Source organism: Bacillus rossius, chromosome 17 (assembly GCF_032445375.1).
Source record: "Bacillus rossius redtenbacheri isolate Brsri chromosome 17, Brsri_v3, whole genome shotgun sequence".
Classification (NCBI taxonomy): domain Eukaryota; kingdom Metazoa; phylum Arthropoda; class Insecta; order Phasmatodea; family Bacillidae; genus Bacillus; species Bacillus rossius.
Window position 1 is genome coordinate 5,069,619 of NC_086344.1, and position 20,071 is coordinate 5,089,689.

Below are 20,071 nucleotides of genomic sequence, written 5' to 3' on the forward strand. Positions count from 1 at the left end.
GCAATACGAATTTCCTTCCCCTTGACGCCTAGCGAAGTGCTTCTTATATTGCATTCGGGAGTAAGCATCCCGCATCGCACATGAAAAATAAATAATATTTACCTCCACGCAACATGTGGTGACATCTGTTGTTGTTAAGCATAACTATTTGGCCACGAGTCTTTCAAAATTTAAAATTAACTCTTGCTAATGGATTTCCCGAATTCGTTTTTATGTATCTGTTTCTAATTATTTTTTTTCAATTTGCATCTATTATTAGTCGCAGAAGCTAACATGGATCCTGGTTTGTTGTCTGCAGCTGAATCGGAAGGCAGCCGCTGTAGATACTGTAGCAAGGATTTTGTCATGAGAAGGAATGCTAGACGTCACGAGAAGAATGATTGTGTTAAAAACCCACTGCGCAAAATGTGACGCTGTAATCGGTATAGCAGGTTGTTAACTCGAATTGATACCTTTAAAAGGCACGGCAGAACATGTAAAGCCAAAACCACTTACGAAATAGAGGACATCGATAAAGCCACTAAACTAAGGAATAATGTGCTGCTTGATGTAAATAATTTTCCTTGTCTTGATCATGATTATGTTCATAGCTCTCCCGATCACGGCAAATAACTTAAATTAAAGGATGCTGATGGTTTAAGGAAGACTGAAACCAATGGATGTATCTTCAACCTGAAAAGTGAGAAAACATTTAAAGCCCATATCAAGTAGATCAGCCATAATTTGGAATAATGATGGACACTTGTAAAGGAAGATTTAAACGGCAAGGAAGCTTCTACGTCAACGATTTCGAATTCTTACAGTAATCCGGGTGAAGACGCTGACTTCTATGGTGATAGTGAAAGTAACTCTGAAGATGGCGAAGCGATCGAAGATTGTGATGAATTCCTGAGAAAAAAAACAATGGAAATGTCGTAACAAAATTAATTATTCTGATAGATCTTAAGATAGTGATATTAAAAAATATTTATAATAAACATGCAAGGAAGATGACATCAGCAGAAGAGAAATAAAGCTGTATATGGGGAACTGAGTATTAATAACTAAAATAATTAATTACGGGGTTGTTTTTACCATTTTTTTATATTGAGCCTCAAACGCATTGAAACGGGGGTAGCCTACGTTAGTTGTTATAATAATAAATCATATGTCCAAGCAAATAAAGATGGAGGTAAGAAAATGAGTAAGAATAACGTCCAAGTAGAAAACTATTTTCTGGCACAGGGTCCAGGGTGAGGTGTGAGGTGGGGTCAATGACCGACCACCCTGGCATGTTGGCCATCTTGGTTGACCTTGACTTTAAAATTCCTCGAAATTCCTACAAAAATTCCCTATTTTGAGAGAAGAATTCCCAATTTTAGGGAAAATTACCAAACTTCCCCCCTCAATAATCAAAAATTTTGAAATTCGGAATGCCTCAGAAAGAACCCAAATTCCTAAAAACTGCTTCAGACTCCTAAAAGCAGGCTGCCATAACACCTAAACCTAGACCTTGACTAAAACTTGAAATTCTTTAATTTTTGACCAAGAATTCCGAACAAAAAAAATAATAAAAATTTCACAAAAAAATGAAAATTTCCCAAAGCGGCTGAAATTCGCCATCGTCTATCCGCCCTAAGCCGCCGATATCATGACTTTGACCTAACAATAAACACAAAAACTGTAATCTTTTACCAAAAAATTTCGAAAAAATTCCAAAAAAATATATATATATTTTATTTATTTCAATCATTACAAATTTTCGCTACGCCCGCCATCACGGTAATATATGATTTCAAATAGCATTATTAATTTTAAATTAATTCTAACTAATGAAATATCAATAAATATTTCCATAAAAAATAAATAATAAATATGTAAATAAAATATTTGCGTTAATTGCATTAAAATTAAGGGCTCAAAATGTATTTCACTGAGATATTTGACTTTAGAAATGGACCCACGTATATATATTTTTTGTTTTACTTGTTAATTCAACTGCTGTATTCATGATGTCAGAAACGAGTTTAAATAGCCTCTCAAGGAGCTAATAGTTTGATAAATATTCTGACTCCCAGTTTAACTGGAGGCATTTTATACCAACCCCAAACTCTTTTAGGCGGAGACAGAAAAAAAATCGCGGATTAATTTAGTGATATGCTAAAATTAAAATAATTATTCATTTTCATTGATTCTGCTATTAGTTTATTGTTGAGCTGGAGGACTAGGGACCCATCAGAGAACCTCAATGTAAGAAGTATGTAATCACAAGCTACCCAGAGGTTTCTTCCATTCCAGGACATTGTTTTATTTTACGTTTAACATGGTTACACTTGTAGACATTTTAGTGGCTGAACTTCAACCAAATTAAAAAAAAAATCCCTTTCGGTACAGTCTACAGGCGTAAGTTGTTTTCGAAGTACCTATTTCAATCTAGAAATATTTTGGAAACTTCTATAAACTTCTGGAACATAACATATTTATGCTCACCCATATTACAAAATGATCGATGAATAGCGACCTGAAAAATTCGCGGGTTCATTTCGTGTTATGCTAAAATTCAAATAATTATACCTTAGTGCTACTTCTGCCACTGGTTCACTGTTAATCTGGAGGACTGAAGGCTAATTAGAGACCCTCACTCATAGAAGTGTCGAATCACAGGCCACCCAGTCGAGACGACTCACAAGTCAGCAGCCAGTGAACAGTTGGCATTTGCCCGAGTGTGTAGAGGATATTGGAGTCTATCCTGGAGGTCATTGAACCCGCGAATTTTTCCGGTCTCTATCGATTAAATATTTGCTATTTTTCATGCAGCGAAAATATTCCGACTATTTTTAACTTAATATATCCACCATTGATTAACTTACAACGAATTTAATATTATATGCCAAATAAGATTATTTGTTTTAACCTTCAAACACTATTTTCATCCCTGGCACTAATAACGTGGTCGTATAAATATTTGCTTTGCACCAAGTTTTAAGATAATATTAACATGGTTTTAAAAACATTCGAATGCATTTGATACTAAGAAATTTTGATCTTTTTTAACAAAAATTGTTCCAGCCAAAGTTTTAGATACAATGCAATAAATGATAACGGATTTGATAGTAAATCTATTAAAAGAAGTAATTGTCATTCTTTTTATTTTCAAACCTTGTTATTTCCACCCCTTGCAGTAATGACTGGTTACTTAAAAATTATTTTAACAATAGTTTTAGTCAATATTTAGAAAGTTAAACAAAAATAAGAATGGATTCGGTAGTGTACATGGTACGGTAGTTTTATTTATTATCTTATTCCAGCCACAGGTTTATTCAACCCATTTCAATAATGGTTTGTTGTATCGAAAATTGTTCCCGACAAAAGTTTACGATACAAATTATAAGATTTACAAACAATTTGAATGGATTTCATAGTGTGCCTAATCAGGGAGTTATTAATTTTTTGTCATTCAGCCCCTGTTTATTCCACCCCCGGCAGTTATTGTAGGTCGTATAAAAAAAATTTTCAGACAAAATTGTAGATAATAATTAAATGTTTTACAATAAATTATAAAGAATTTGTTAGTGTAGGGGAGGACGGGGCAAGTTGGCGATGTTAAGAGTTCGTCATTTTTTATAATTTTAATTTTGGAAATACGATTTCCTTCTTTCCACACACGATTAGAATAGTCTTTTGTCGTGGTGTAACTACATGGAAAAATCTATATTTCTATATTATCTCCAAAATTCTGCCCTTTAAAAAATATAATGCAAATGTGCCATCTTGCCCCGTTACCGGGGCAAGATGACTTTGACTACGGGGTAAGATGACATTTCTGCACAAGTTTAAACATATTTATTCTTATAATGAAAACTAATGTAAATTAACTAATTTAACATTGTTACATGCTTTTTTTACATATATGGCATATTATTAAAGGCTTGGTTTGTTGAAAATTACAATTAATAGTTAACTTACATAACTAATTCAGAGTTGGTGTTTTTATAAACAATAATCGCAAACAAATTTTCCTCCTTCAAAGTTCGAGCAGTCCTCATGCCACCATATGTGGCATTTGCAACACTTGATCCAATCTTCTGATGGAGGGTCGACATAAATATCATCACACACAAGACACTGCACTTCGGATATTTGAGCTGAAGTCATGCCTGGCGAAAGTTGGAGCTTCTTGGATTTTTCTCGAGAATCGAACTTCAGTTTCTTAGTAACAATTCCTTTTTTTGCATCTCGAGACTCATGTCTTTATTGCTTCAAACGTTCTTGTTCTATCCTCTGAGCTTTTCTCTGAACCAGCATCGCTTTCATGGGTGAGCTTGTGATGACACTTGCACATTGCTTATGACTTATCCTTTTTCTCACATATGATCTTTCTTTAGGCAATGGTTTGAAATCGAAAACACTTCGGCATAGTTTTGGCTCAACAGGAGTAGCATTTCTTATAGGCCCTATCTTAATGTGAGTAGCATTTCTTGAAAGTCCTGGCTCAACGGGAGTAGAATTTCTTGAAGGTCCTGGCTCAATGGAAGCTGCGGGAGAAGTATTTATTGAAGGTCCTGGCTCAATCGGAGAAATATTTCTTGAAGATCCTGGTTTAATGGAAATGTCATTTCTTGAAGGTCCTGGCTCAATGGGAGTAGCATTTCTTAATGGTCCTGGCTCAATGGAAGTAGCATTTCTTGAAGGTCCTGGTTCTTCAGTTTTCTCTGCCTGATGTTCATTAACTGCTTTTTCCATAGCAAGATCATGATCGGTGGGGTTCGCTGCTGCTAAATCATGCTCAGCAAACACAAGGGGATCATAAGGCTCAATTCCACATTCTCGGAACCCATTGACTGCATTACCGACTGTAGCTGCTTTTAAATAAGCAGTGCTTAGTAGCTCACCAATTTTTTTGTCAGTTATGGCTTGCCCTGGATTAGTGACCATTAAGTTGTCACAAGCTTGACTGTAATAGGTTTTTAATGGCCCAAAAAAGGAAACATCCAGCATTTGAAGACGATGGGTAGTTTGGGGTGGAAATCCGACCATAACGATGTGATTTTCCCGGCAAAAGTTTATAGCCTCCAGTGTTACGTGTGTTTTATGGTTGTCAACAAGCAACAGCACGTGAAATTCACTGGTTGGTTTCACATGTAGTTCGAAATGTTTCAAAAACAACACAAATATTTCTCCATTGCTCCAACCATTATCACTGCAATGTCCAACGGTTCCCGGAGGGGCTCTTTCCACAAGTTCAGGTCGCATCCGTTTTCTTGCGAAAACCAAAAAAGGGGGCAGGTAATATCCGCAAGCATTAATGCAACAAATAATAGTAACATTTCTTCCTCTCTCTCTGCCGAAACGATTTTGGAAACACTCTTACTTCCTGTGGGTGAAATAACCTTTGGTAGCCTATTAGATACAGTGGAAAGTGCAGATTCATCTGCATTGTAAATGGCAGAAGCTGGAAATCTATGTTTTTCCCGCACTTATTTCAAAATTAAGAAAAACTTGTCAACATTTGGCTTGTTAAAGCCCATTGCTCTGGCAATGGATGTTTCCTCTGGTCTCCGAAAACTGAACTTACATTTTTTCATAAAACTAGCCAACCAATCCTCACCTGCCATCCTGGTCTCCACATTGAACGGATGCGAAATTCCACTATATTCTGCAAAGTAAAACAAAAGTTTTCTACATTGCTGCTTTGTCATCCCAAAAAACATGTTATCCATTGCTGTCGAGTAGTTCCTTAAATATTCTAGCTGCTCTTCAGTGAAAACTTCTCGAAATCTTCCACCATGAATAGGCATTTCCTAGGAAGAAAATACAATTAGGTAGGCTAAATACATTTTAATTAGAATTTTTGTTTAATGAAAGCCTGTAGGGCATGAACAATTAAAAAAACAACTGTAAAAAAGCACTTGGGGCAAGATGACGAGTCGTCATCTTGCCCCAGTCAACTTGCCCCGATCAGCAATGTTATTAGTATTGGATTTTTTCGCTAGGAAAAAATATAAAAGGTTAACAATATATAGTGGTTAAGAAAAGTATATTGTCTAAGGTAATAATGTGTGGCATTGAATAACCAAATATCTTACCTGTTTGTCCATGAGATATTACTTCGAAGTTCTTGAAAATTACAATACGTCAGACCAAATGTACGAACATCATCTAACAAACAACTAAATGGTGGCAGCGGCTTCACTGTGCGATTCTTTAGTGCCCACCAGTGTGGAGTGCTAGTAGTGTCTGTTAGGTGGTGCTATCTAATAACATGACGTGGAACTAAGTCATTCGTCGTCTTGCCCCGCTCGTCAACTTGCCCCGTCCTCCCCTACGTGGTACGGAAATTATGAATTTTTTTAAATTCTACCCTTGTTTTTTTATCAACCTCCTGCAGCAATGGCTCATCTTAGGAAAAATTGTTTCAGACAAAGGTTTTAGAAAAAAATTATATAGATTTACAAACAATTCGAACGGATTCGATCGTGTCCTTACTATGGGAGTTATGAATTTTTTTGGTCTTCTAACCCTTGATTATTTCCACCCCTTGCATTTATGGTTGGGTCTGTAAAAAATTGCTTCAGACAAAAGATATATATATATATATATATATATATATACATAGTTTACAAAAAAGTCGAACGGATTTAATAGAGTGCATATTAAGGGAGTTAAAAAATTTTGTCTTTCAACCTTTGTTATTTTCCATCCCTTGCAGTAATGGTCATATAAAAAATACTTTCGGACAAATGTTGTGCATAGTATTTCTATGTTTTATAATAAAAAGAAATGGATTTAATAGTGTACAAGATACGGATTTAATGATAATTTGTATTTGAAATTTTATTTCAACCCTTTGGAGCAATGAGTTATCTTATCAAAAATTGTTTCTGACATAAATTTGGATAAAAATTATAAGATTTACGAAAATTTTGAAAGAATTCAACGGTGTGCCTACGAATAAAGTTATGTTTTTTTCCCCTCTAGCCCTCGTTTTTTTTTCCACCCCTTGCAGTTATAGTTGGTCATATCAAAAATGTTTTTGACAAATGTTTTTGGTAGTACTCCTAGAGTTGTAATAAGTTCAAACTGATATGATATTTTCCATATTATGGAAGTTACAGTGACTTTTAAGTTTTTCAAGAAACCTTCCCCATGTCTACCCGTTTAGTTGGAAATTGCCAATTAACGAACTCGACCGAGATTTTCCACATTTAGATTTTATGTATCAGTTTGGAAGATATTTGTGCGAAATTTCGTCAGTTAGGTATCGTGTCTACTATATATATATATATATATATATATATATATATATATATATATATATATATATACTAGTGGACCAAACCGACGTTGTTCTGTTCAAACGTTTTAAATTCGAAAATTTACAGGAAATTTCCCTGAATCTAATCGCAGCGTCATCTGCCGGGTCTAACTGAAATTACTATAATTACTATAAGATACTATAAATGTTATTTTACAAACTTATATTTTTATTTTCAAAGATACAATATACGTCATAAGTTGCATAGAATAAAATGAGAACTAATTTAAAATTGTAGGTTAAGTTGATTGTTATTGAATGCACGTCTATACATAATTAAAAGTAATGAAAAATCGTGTTAAATACTCACTTTGATACTGCACCTTACATATTTTGCACAATGTATATTTTTTATTACTTTATTTAATATGTAGAATAAAATGAGAACTGAAAATTTAAATTTGGAGGTTAAGTTGATTGGTATTGAATTCACGTGTATACATAATTAAAATCACGAAAAATCATGTAAAATACTTACTTCAATACTGCACCACACAAATTTGCACCTATATTTTTAATTACACTTTAAAATGTTATTTCAATAAATAATAATATAATAATCTCAATAACCAATTCTATTTTAATTTTAATGTAATAACAACAATTCATAAAATCCATCCAAAGATTAACAACAACACATAAATAAATACACAACACACACATATATATACTGTAAACCTAAACCATTCAAAGATCAACAACAATTTATAAATAAAAAATTAATTAAATAAACATTTTTCAGTGTACCAAATTGTGAATCTAAACCATCCTCGAATCCCCGTGAACTCACACAAAAAATTTCATCAAAATCGGTCCAGCCGTCTAGGAGGAGTTCAGTGACATACACACGCACACAAGAAATATATATATACTAGCTGCAGTACCCGGCTTTGCCCGGGCTGAACACCGGGTGATATATTGTCCGCGAGTTACAGCAAAATGGATAGCGATATGTCCAGTGTGGTGGACATTAAGAAATGACACATAATTACTGCTTGTGTATCTGTGACCTATGGTTTTCCGTTTACCCATGGCGATCGGTTGAAAGGTTTAGAAGTTGATGCGCTACAGCGCCATCTAGCGGCGAGTTACAAAAAAAATTGTTAGCATAAAAACCTTCGCCATGATAAAAACACTTCGATGTGCCAACTTTCATGGCGATCGGTCAAACGGTGTAAGAGTTTATCGACGACATACATGCCAACATCCAATTTATATATATTCTTATATTTCGAAATTTTGGGGCTTTCACTTTTGCGGAAAGTGGATGTTCAGGACCTCGAATGGTTTGGAACACTCCATCTCGAAAGAATAGATATTTGAAATTCCTGAAATTGTCGAAATTTTGAGGCTTTGTTCCCAGAGGGGGGCGGGGGAGGACCCTGAATGGCTCGAAAACACTTAAAATCGAAAGAGATTTTTCAAATTTTTTAAACTTTCAAAATTTTGGGGCTTTAACCACCTAGGAGGGGGGGGGGGTTGACTTTGAGGACCCCGAATGGCTCGGAAACACTCCAAATCGAAAGAGATATAAAGGAATATAAGAATGTAGGCATTTACTGTACTCCTATCTACCATAATAACAATATTGACAAATAGAAATCTTATTACCTAGGTACCTATTAATAATTATCTAAATAAATTAATAAATAACTCTATGTTTAAGAATTTACGTACATACATAATATTAAACTTCAAACTATACACACCAAAAAAAAAACTAAGGATGTTTGTGAAACTATATGTATTTGTCATAATGTTTAAAACATTTGTAGGATTTCTTTATATGTAAAACTGTGGTGGCAATATTCCGCTTGTCCAAAGGAGTATAGAAATTAATAGAGACATCACTCCCTGTACACACCACAAATCTTTGAATTAAGTATAAAAAAAAAACATAGTCCAAAATGAAACAAAAAGTATAAATAACAACTAATTTGACAAAAAAATTATACAACTGGAATGACAATGTTAACATCCGCCTGAAATTTAATAGAAGTAGGTAGGTAAGAATATATATATATAAAAAAATAATTAAATTAAAACATACATAAATAAAATTATCTCACACTCAACCAAACATAATGTTTAATATGAAATAAATGAAGATGGCAATTACACGTAACTATTCTAATTAATAAAAAATATCAACTTTCCTGAAATAGTTAAATTCAAATTTTTCAACAATATATTACATAATTGATAAATATTTCTGGTCTTTGGTCTCAGCAGCCCTAAGACTCTTGACGCTCAGCAGATAAATTATAAACACTAAACCAAACTCCTTGCAAATAAGTAGGTAATGTAAAAAAAATAACAATATTGACAAATAGAAAATATTAGTAGGCCCTACCTACCTATGAATAAATTTCGAAGAAATTTATAATTTTAAGAATTTATGTACCTACATAATATTAAACTTGAAACTATCCACACAATAAAAACCTAAGAATGTTAGTGAAACTAATTTTTTTTTATTTGTCATAATACCTAAAATACGTATGTTTCCAAAATGAAACAAAGTATAAATAATGACCAATTTGACCAAAAAAAATTGTACTACTCGAATGACATTGAAAACATACACGTGAAATTTAAAAGAATTATGAGTTCCCTAGGTAGGGAGAAAAAATATATATAGAAGAAATTAAATTTAAAAAATGGGTGCGTGTACTTAGGTACGCGTATGTGAAGTTATATGTACTTCTTTGGCATCATTAAAAAATAGTTTTTAATTGCATGCAAAAATATTGCGTGGAGTCCCTCCGCGTGGAAGAAGTGAAACTTCGTAATGTGGAAATGAAAATAGGAATGGGTAGAAATTGACTTTTAGTGAAATCATATTGTATCAAATCAAACTAAAAAAAAATAAAGGAAATAAATTTGTAACGATTCATAGATTGATCTTCAGAGAGAGCGAGACACCTATTGAATGTCTATAAAACTAACTTTTTTATGAGAGCATATTTTCATGAAATAAATCATGAAATCATTCAACGATAAAACCTGTTTATTTAATCAAGCGGACGGGTTCGCCCCAAGGAGAAAATAACGCGGCGAGACCTCGTGGACATAGAGAAATGACACACACTCACTATTTATGTGTCTATGAAACATGACTTTTTTCTGCAATTTAAATTGTAATATACAAAAACGGTATTCAAAATTGAAACAAATATGGTAACACTACAAACTGTCAAGAGCTTTTTTTTTTCCTACTCTCTACTTAGTTCCTTACAATAGCAAAACGTAACGTAATGGTTTGAAAGCTATTGCTCGGCAGACATAGAGGAATGACACTAACAGTTTGTATATCTATGACACACATTACATTTTTTAGTTTTTTCTTAACTCAGAATCGAGATAAAATATCCAATTGTGAATCTAAACCATCCTCGAATCCCCGTGAACTCACACAAAAAATTTCATCAAAATCGGTCCAGCCGTCTAGGAGGAGTTCAGTGACATACACACGCACACAAGAAATATATATATAAAGATAAAGATATATATAATTATATATACACTTTTGTGTTGAGTATGGTTTTGGGGGTCTATTGACCATGAAAAGAAAAACTATATAAACATTTTCAGAAAGTCGCACAATGGTAACGGCTACAAATCTACCTAAAAAATAACGTATTACGTACTTTTTTAATAATTAGTTGGCAGTATGTATAAGGAAAACCAAATTAAAAAAAAAACTTAAAATACTTTTTTTAAATCAATGCTACTGCGTGGAATGGTTCATATTTTATTCAGAATTTTTATTTAATTTTATTCTATCTTTTAAAATCATAAATAATCTTAGGAACCGAAAAGGCTAATTAACATAAAATAGTTATGTTTCTGAAAAAAATTAAACCATACCAAATAGTAGCCCGTAAATAGACTTTGCCCTTTAAAAAGAGTAATGTTTTATATTCATTATCATTTTACTAATCCATACTGCACAAAAACCTTTAAAAAAAAATATAACCTTGCCAGCTAATTATGCAAATAAGTATGCATAGAGTAGAATATAATAGGGGCTACTAGATCAGGCGCCAGGCGGTGGATTGAAGATTGTCGGTCCGCCATCTTGGATTTGTGACGTCACGACGGTAAAAATTCCTCAAAATTCCTCAAAATTGACTCAAAATGACTCAAAAATTCCCGTTTTAAGAAAAAAATTCCCGTTTTCGAGGGAAAAATTCCCGTTTCGAGGGAAAATTTCCCGTTTTATTACTTAAAAATCCCAGCTGCTGAAAATTCCTAAAACTGGCTTAAGCATCCTTAACTCAAGCCAACGTTAAGCCATTTATAGGATTATGACGTCACCGCTGCAGTTTCCGTTACGCCCGCCATCTTTAAATTTACTATACAATTTTAATGAAATAGAAAATTTTTTAAAATTTATAAAAAAATTCAATTAATAAAATTTTAATAAAAAATATTTAAAAAACATACGTTAACGACACGGAGCTCGGAGTCCTCGGTTCGAACCCGGTGAGGGCGAAAAAAAATTAAAAATGGCGACCGATACTTCCACCACGGAAGTCACCTACAGACTAACCTACCACCACCAATAACAAGGTCATCTAGTATGATGTCATGTCCGCCATCTTGTCTTCGTCTGCTGGTAGCCATCATCATCTTGTTATCGTCGGCGAGAGTGCGCTGACGCCATGTTAGTTTAATTCTTATCCGCTAGAGTGCAGTAATCATTTATTACGGAGGTGCCCCCGCGCCATCTTGAAATTCGGCCGCCATCTTGAAAACATGTAATAATGTAGCTACAAAAGCGGGAAAAATTCCAAAATTCATTAAATAAATCACTCATTAATTTACATATTGATTCGATCCGCTCCAGTCCTCTGTTCGATACCCGATCGATGCAATAATGTTTAATTTTATGTAAAAAATAATAATTTCAATAAACCATGTTCAACATTCTTAAAGAGACTCTAAATCCTCTACGACCATCATCCTATCAGACATCAAGACCACCATATTGGAAATGTGTAATTTTAATGCTAGAGATCCGGGAAAAAGTTCAGAAATCATTAAATAAATTTCCGATCAATATACTGATTAATTAGATCGACTAAGGTCCTTGGTACGATCTAGGATGATGCAAAAAAAATTAAATATAACATCAATTTAACATAATAGTAACAGGTTCGAGGAATTAAACACCGCAAGTTCTTTTACAAACATAATATTTATTACATAATTTCTATTCTACTACAGGATCACTTACGAAAGCCAGCAATCTTATAATCATTTAGTTCCGCAGCGGTGTGAAATGACTAATTCTTAGCTCCAATCGGTTTATACTAGACAGAGTCCAGCCAGAACCTTTACAGACATAGTCCACCTCTTCTTGACAGAGTTTCTGGATACCGTTTTTAACAGTTTGCTTCACATCGTTAGAACTGTAAATTACTGCAGCCGATGTCTTGAATGCACACTTCTTCACTTTGTCATCGAACGGATATGGCTTTCCACATATACAGTCCAACCACAAGTTATATTTCAAAGGTCCGTTTGTTGCTACATCATCAGTAAGCTCATTGATTATCTTCTGTCTGATATCGTCAAGAAAATTACAAATGTCCTTCGACTCACCGAACGTATTTAGATAATAGTAGTCTTTCAACGTTCCACGAAATGCAGACTGCGCCAAGTAGAAGACATTATCGTTCACTTGTAATGCTCCGAACACAGTCTTAGGTTTAGTTCCATGTTCAGACGTCATAACAATCGGTTGCTGGACATCTGTTTTTTTTTGGTTATACGCTTTCGTGTCTCCAATCTAAAGCGAGGAGTCGAAATGTAGGCAGGTAGTTCAGCAGTAGGAGCACAGACTCCACCTTTACATTTTTTCGCATGATGTCGCAAACTGTCAATTCGAGTAAACGATTTAAGGCACTCATCACATCGAAACTTCATGCGAGAAGGATTCTTCGTGCATTTGCTCCGCTCATGTCTTCGTGCATCATGGGAAAATGCGAATGACGCATCACAGTAGCTGCAAGGATACCGTGGTGATGAAGACGATCCTTTCAGACCCGATCCAGATACAGGCGTTGCAACAGTAGTACCATTTCCAGGCATTCTCTTATGCACATCGATGCATCGTTGTTGCGACGAAACCTTTACTTTCTGCCGCACAGCAGGACCTTTGCATGCCTTCATGTGCGTTTTCATATTATCTTTTCTGGCAAACTGCTTATGACATTTCTCACAAACAGACATTTTACGATATAGGTTCTTGACACATTCGCTCCTCTCGTGTCACCGAGCATTGCTGTTGTTTGAGAAAATCTTGTCGCAGTAACAGCACCGATGTTCGCTAGTTGTCATATCAGCATCTATTGAAGTCTCCATCGAGGTCGTATCGTCGATCGTCGTGGTTTCCTGCACATCCAGCTCAGTAGTCATTAAGCTATCTTCTGCTGGTGGTATCACATCTGTTGAAATCTCCTCCAATGTTGACGTCGTCGTCGTTGCCAACGAGATCTGCTCCACCATTGTCGTCGCTGACGTCAAGGTTCCCGTAGACGATGATACAACGTCCATCGAGTTCGACGTTAAAGTCGGTAAAGATGCCATCGAGTTCTCAAGAACAGGTAATTACGCGACTTATGTACCAGATGAAATAATCTAGGTGATCCTTACACCGTCGTTGACAGTAACAAACTGAGCAACCTGCTGTCTAGGACTCGCTTATATACATGCACCGGATGGAATAATACGCTAGTCAAATCAAGAATCATTTACAATAATACTAGAGTCAAAACAACATTAAAAATAGAAGGACCATCAACGAAAAGGCAGCACATTTGGAAGCACCGACAACGAAAATGCAGCACCGACAACGAAAAGGCAGCACATTTGGAAGCACCGACAAAGAAAAGGCAGCACCGCCAACGAAAAGGAAGCACATTTGGAAGCACCGACAACGAAAAGGCAGCACCGCCAAAGAAAAGACAGCACATTTGGAAGCACCGACAACGAAAAGGAAGCACCATCAACGAAAAGGCCGCACCGCCAACGAAAAGGAAGCACATGGAAGCACCGACAAAGAAAAGGCAGCACCGCCAACGAAAAGGAAGCACATTTGGAAGCACCAACATCTAAAAGACAGCACCGCCATCGAAAAGGCAGCACATTTTGGAAGCACCAACAACGAAAAGGCAGCACCGTCATCGTAAAGGCACGGACCGCAAGACCGGGTCATGTCAATATCAGACATATAGACCATGAAGTCAGTACACACAGGAAAAAGGAATGTACACGCAGGAAAACGGAATATACACACAGGAAAACGGAATTTACATCAGGAAAACGGAACGTACACGCAGGAAAAACGGAATGTACGCGCAGGAAAACGGAAGGTACACGCAGTAAAACGGAACGTACACGCAGGAAAAACGGAACGTACACGCAGGAAAAACGGAACGTACACGCAGGAAAAACGGAACGTACACGCAGGAAAACGGAAGGTACACGCAGGAAAACGGAACGTACACGCAGGAAAACGGATCGTACACGCAGGAAAACGGAATGTTCACGCAGGAAAACGGAATGTTCACGCAGGAAAACGGAATTTACACGCAGGAAAACGGAACGTACACGCAGGAAAAACGGAACGTACACGCAGGAAAACGGAAGGTACACACAGGAAAACGGAACGTACACGCAGGAAAACGGAACGTACACGCAGGAAAACGGAATGTACACGCAGGAAAACGGAACGTACACGCAGGAAAACGGAACGTACACGCAGGAAAACGGATCGTACACGCAGGAAAATGGAACGTACACGCAGGAAAACGGAATTTACACACAGGAAAACAGAAAGTACACGCAGGAAAACGGAACGTACACGCAGGAAATCGGAACGTACACGCAGGAAAAACGGAACGTACACACAGGAAACGGAACGTACACGCAGGAAACGGAATTATCACAGGCTCCAAAATTCATTGGCTCCAATATTCATTGACTCCAATATTCATTGGCTCCAATATTCATTTACTCCAATATACATTGACTCCAATATTCATTGGCTTCAATATTCATTGGCTCCATCAGTCATTGTCACTAACAGTCTTTTGGTCCCAAAAGTCTTTTGGCTCTAAATATATTTGGCTAGAATTCTTCGAGTCTAAGAGACTATGAGGCCACATGGCTACGAGTCAAAATGATCTAGATATTTACGAGTTATACACGGCTTGCGAGGCTAGAGCTACGAAGCTTCTAGTTCACAAGTTTACGTGACTGCGAGGATACAGGACTACTAGTCTACATGAGTACTTGACTACGAAGCTACTCGTCTACAAGGCTCCAATTGCAGCATCTGTCTTCGTCAGAATTTTCTCTCTTGCTCCAACTGCACCACCACCATTATGTTATAAGATTACATGGATACTTGCTTACGTAGCTTCAAGTCTACGTGGCTCCAATGTATCATGACTACGCGACTTCAAACAATGAGGTTACGAGACTACGTGAATACGAATCTTCAAGTTTACGAGACTGCGAGGCTACAGAGCTACGAAGCCTCTAGAAAAAGAGTTTACGTGACTGCGAGGATAGAGGTCATCAAGTCTACATGAGTACTTGACTACGAAGCTACTCATCTACAAGGCTCCAGTTGCCGTATCTGTCTTCGACGGAATTTTCTCTTTTGTTCCATCTGCACCACCAGCATTATGTTATAAGATTACATGGATACTTGCCTACGTTGCTTCAAGTCAACGAGGCTCCATTACATCATGTCTACGCGACTACGAGCCATGAGTTTACGAGACTACGTGACTACGAATCTTCAAGTTGACGAGACTGTGAGGCTACAGAGCTACGAAGCCTCTAGAAAACGAGTTTACGTGTCTGCATGGATACAGGAATACAAGTCTGCATGAGTTCTTGACTACGAAGCTACTCGTCTACAAGGCTCCAATTACTACATTTGTCTTCGACGGAATTTTCTCTCTTACTACATCTGCTCCATCACCATTATGTTATAAGATTACAAGGCTACTTGCTTACGTAGCTTCAAGTCTACGAGGCTCCAATGCATCATGACTACGAGACTACGAGCCATGAGGTTACGAGACTATGCGATTGCAAGTCTTCAAGGTTACGTGATCCCGAGGCTATAGGACTACCAAGCTTCCAGAACGTATGGTTACGAGACTGCATGACTAATTGGCGGCGCGGCTACGAAACTTCATGTCTCTAACTGACTACAATAGCACTATTCAGTGGTGAGAGTTAATTTATCTCATGCAAAGGTACTTGCTGCAAGCAGTTCCGCTTTTCAACATCAGATGACGTCACGTTTTGCTTGCAGGTAAAATAATATTTATTTTATGCGGGATGCTCACTATCGATCGCATAAGAAGGATGGCTTCGATAGTCTTCAAGGAGAAGGAAGTTCGTCCTTCCTGCTAGTGCTTCTCAGATTTCTCACGGTCCGCCATCTTGGATTGCGACGTCACGGCTGTCATCTTGGATGGGTGTGACTTTGACCTTTGACCGAAACCGCAGGAATGATCGCAAGCACACGGATTAACCATCAAAATATTGATAAGAATAATCAGGAGCACACGGAGAAAACCATCATAATATTGGCAAGAATAATCAGGAGCACACAGAGAAAAACGACACACGTTTTCTTTGATATCATAAAATTACAGAAAAAAATATTTAAAAATAAAAAAAAATTAATAAAAAATTTAAAATAAAAACAAAAAATACATAAACAGATTCTGCTAGCTTGTAAACTTATCATTGTTGAGCAAAGATAGAGTTCGTAGTCACGTAGTCTCGTAACCTCATGGCTCGTAGTCGCGTAGACATGATGTAATGGAGCCTCGTAGACTTGAAGCTACGTAGGCAAGTATCCATGTAATCTTATAACATAATGCTGGTGGTGCAGATGGAACAAAAGAGAAAATTCCGTCGAAGACAGATACGGCAACTGGAGCCTTGTAGATGAGTAGCTTCGTAGTCAAGTACTCATGTAGACTTGATGACCTCTATCCTCGCAGTCACGTAAACTCTTTTTCTAGAGGCTTCGTAGCTCTGTAGCCTCGCAGTCTCGTAAACTTGAAGATTCGTATTCACGTAGTCTCGTAACCTCATTGTTTGAAGTCGCGTAGTCATGATACATTGGAGCCACGTAGACTTAAAGCTACGTAAGCAAGTATCCATGTAATCTTATAACATAATGGTGGTGGTGCAGTTGGAGCAAGAGAGAAAATTCTGACGAAGACAGATGCTGCAATTGGAGCCTTGTAGACGAGTAGCTTCGTAGTCAAGTACTCATGTAGACTAGTAGTCCTGTATCCTCGCAGTCACGTAAACTTGTGAACTAGAAGCTTCGTAGCTCTAGCCTCGCAAGCCGTGTATAACTCGTAAATATCTAGATCATTTTAGACTCGTAGCCATGTGGCCTCATAGTCTCTTAGACTCGAAGAATTCTAGCCAAATATATTTAGAGCCAAAAGACTTTTGGAACCAAAAGACTGTTGGTGACAATGACTGATGGAGCCAATGAATATTGAAGCCAATGAATATTGGAGTCAATGTATATTGGAGTAAATGAATATTGGAGCCAATGAATATTGGAGTCAATGAATATTGGAGCCAATGAATTTTGGAGCCTGTGATAATTCCGTTTCCTGCGTGTACGTTCCGTTTCCTGTGCGTACGTTCCGTTTTTCCTGCGTGTACGTTCCGTTTTCCTGCGTGTACGTTCCGTTTTCCTGCGTGTACTTTCTGTTTTCCTGTGTGTAAATTCCGTTTTCCTGCGTGTACGTTCCGTTTTCCTGCGTGTACGTTCCGTTTTCCTGCGTGTACATTCCGTTTTCCTGCGTGTACGTTCCGTTTTCCTGCGTGTACGTTCCGTTTTTCCTGCGTGTACGTTCCGTTTTCCTGCGTGTAAATTCCGTTTTCCTGCGTGTACATTCCGTTTTCCTGCGTGAAAATTCCGTTTTCCTGCGTGTACGTTCCGTTTTCCTGCGTGTACCTTCCGTTTTCCTGCGAATACCTTCCGTTTTCCTGCGTGTACGTTCCGTTTTTTCTGCGTGTACGTTCCGTTTTTCCTGCGTGTACGTTCCGTTTTACTGCGTGTACCTTCCGTTTTCCTGCGCGTACATTCCGTTTTTCCTGCGTGTACGTTCCGTTTTCCTGATGTAAATTCCGTTTTCCTGTGTGTATATTCCGTTTTCCTGCGTGTACATTCCTTTTTCCTGTGTGTACTGAGTTCATGGTCTATATGTCTGATATTGACATGACCCGGTCATGCGGTCCGTGCCTTTACGATGACGGTGCTGCCTTTTCGTTGTTGGTGCTTCCAAAATGTGCTGCCTTTTCGATGGCGGTGCTGTCTTTTAGATGTTGGTGCTTCCAAATGTGGTGCCTTTTCGTTGGCGGTGCTGCCTTTTCTTTGTCGGTGCTTCCAAATGTGCTTCCTTTTCGTTGGCGGTGCTGCCTTTTCTTTGTCGGTGCTTCCAAATGTGCTTCCTTTTCGTTGGCGGTGCGGCCTTTTCGTTGATGGTGCTTCCTTTTCGTTGTTGGTGCTTCCAAATGTGCTGTCTTTTCTTTGGCGGTGCTGCCTTTTCGTTGTCGGTGCTTCCAAATGTGCTTCCTTTTCGTTGGCGGTGCTGCCTTTTCTTTGTCGGTGCTTCCAAATGTGCTTCCTTTTCGTTGGCGGTGCTGCCTTTTCTTTGTCGGTGCTTCCAAATGTGCTGCCTTTTCGTTGTCGGTGCTGCCTTTTCGTTGTCGGTGCTTCCAAATGTGCTGCCTTTTCGTTGATGGTCCTTCTATTTTTAATGTTGTTTTGACTCTAGTATTATTGTAAATGATTCTTGATTTGACTAGCGTATTATTCCATCCGGTGCATGTATATAAGCGAGTCCTAGACAGCAGGTTGCTCAGTTTGTTACTGTCAACGACGGTGTAAGGATCACCTAGATTATTTCATCTGGTACATAAGTCGCGTAATTACCTGTTCTTGAGAACTCGATGGCATCTTTACCGACTTTAACGTCGAACTCGATGGACGTTGTATCATCGTCTACGGGAACCTTGACGTCAGCGACGACAATGGTGGAGCAGATCTCGTTGGCAACGACGACGACGTCAACATTGGAGGAGATTTCAACAGATGTGATACCACCAGCAGAAGATAGCTTAATGACTACTGAGCTGGATGTGCAGGAAACCACGACGATCGACGATACGACCTCGATGGAGACTTCAATGGATGCTGATATGACAACTAGCGAACATCGGTGCTGTTACTGCGACAAGATTTTCTCAAACAACAGCAATGCTCGGTGACACGAGAGGAGCGAATGTGTCAAGAACCTATATCGTAAAATGTCTGTTTGTGAGAAATGTCATAAGCAGTTTGCCAGAAAAGATAATATGAAAACGCACATGAAGGCATGCAAAGGTCCTGCTGTGCGGCAGAAAGTAAAGGTTTCGTCGCAACAACGATGCATCGATGTGCATAAGAGAATGCCTGGAAATGGTACTACTGTTGCAACGCCTGTATCTGGATCGGGTCTGAAAGGATCGTCTTCATCACCACGGTATCCTTGCAGCTACTGTGATGCGTCATTCGCATTTTCCCATGATGCACGAAGACATGAGCGGAGCAAATGCACGAAGAATCCTTCTCGCATGAAGTTTCGATGTGATGAGTGCCTTAAATCGTTTACTCGAATTGACAGTTTGCGACATCATGCGAAAAAATGTAAAGGTGGAGTCTGTGCT